Raw genomic sequence first — 1451 nt, 5'->3', positions numbered from 1 at the left:
GAACAAACATTTTAAGACAATTCTTACCTCCTTACTGGTATTTTTCATCACAGCTGGTTAGTAGATGAGCTGGGTCTCATTCCTTTTACTACTACCCTTGATAAAAATGTTTTCTTTTAACAAACAGCACATTTGATAGGAAATATCTGTATCAAGAAATAGAAGAAGATAACTTTTTACACAGGATTTATGTATTATAATATGATTATGCTGAACAGGTTCACACACTTATACTTAAACCAAAGTTTTAAGGTGCACTTAAGTTTTTAAAAAAATGAAAACCAACCATATGGGTTTTTTTTAATTCCAGTGGCAAAGTGATATTGTTTTGCCCAATATGATAAAAACAAGTGTCAATGTCAGAAAAGTATGCAATACCAAACAATATGCAAGGCAAATTTTGACAAACAGAATTTCCACCCTTAAACAAACATTAATAACAAGAGCAGAAAATCTTTAAATCGATTTTGGTGATGAGGCGTATTATATGATTTAAATATTTTAACCCCTAGAAGAGTGAAGAGGAGAGTGGAGTAAGGTTGGTGGAAGAGTGGAGGTTGTAGAAAAATCCATTATGTGGTCTTTGTCTCTTTCTAGCTGTCAGCTTCCAGGGCATGTAGAGAGAATTGGGGGAGAGGGTGGATGAACAGCCACTGTAAGGAGAAGAAATAACACTTTTAACATGAAGACATTTAAAGGGATGATGTGGCATAATGAAGGTGCTGAAAAGTGAGTGTTTGAGTGAGTGGATAGAGAGAGTTATTGGAAGATGTGAGAGGGAGGGATTTCTCTTCTGCAGTCTCCTAGAGAAGAAATTAAGAATAAAGATTTTGATGTGAGTGGACTCAGGAAAGAGAAAAGGATTGGATTATTGTCTAAGTCCAAAAAGAAAAAGAACTGGTTTGTTTCTTTTAGGGGATTTCAGTGTGATAAAGGGAGAGAGCCGTAAAAGAGAGAGGCTGTCCTCAGTGTTTTTGACACCCATACACTTTCAGTGACAGGTTAACGAAAGTTCCAGAGCAGAGGCCTATTTATTTAGGGTCTGGAAGGGAAGAAGGTGTATTAGCCATAGAACAGGATTGAGAAGTGTATAAGTATGGAGGGGTTTGTGTAGAGGGATTTTTAACAGGGCTGTTAGCTTGTTGTTTTATCTTTTTGTTTTTCTTTTTTTTTGGTCCGGTCGTGGAGCCTGAACTGTGGGGTTGGGAATTGTCCCTCAGCTCTTCAGCTCAAGGCTAGTGCTCTACCACTTGAGCCACAGTGCCACTTCCGGCTTTTTTCTTTTTGCTTATTTGGTGCTGAGGAGTTGAACTCAGGGCCTCAGGCATGCAAGGGAAGCACTGTACCACTGAGCCACCTTCCCAGCCCTTGCTGTTTTATCTTTGGAGGCCTATGCCCATCCTCACCTTGTGTCAGCTACACAGGTAGGCAGACAGGAAAGCACAGGGACA

Source organism: Dipodomys spectabilis, unplaced genomic scaffold (genome assembly GCF_019054845.1).
Source record: "Dipodomys spectabilis isolate Male_0828 unplaced genomic scaffold, ASM1905484v1 ptg000274l, whole genome shotgun sequence".
Classification (NCBI taxonomy): Eukaryota; Metazoa; Chordata; class Mammalia; order Rodentia; family Heteromyidae; genus Dipodomys; species Dipodomys spectabilis.
The sequence above is the reverse complement of the archived record's forward strand: the minus strand, read 5'-3'. Positions refer to the sequence as shown.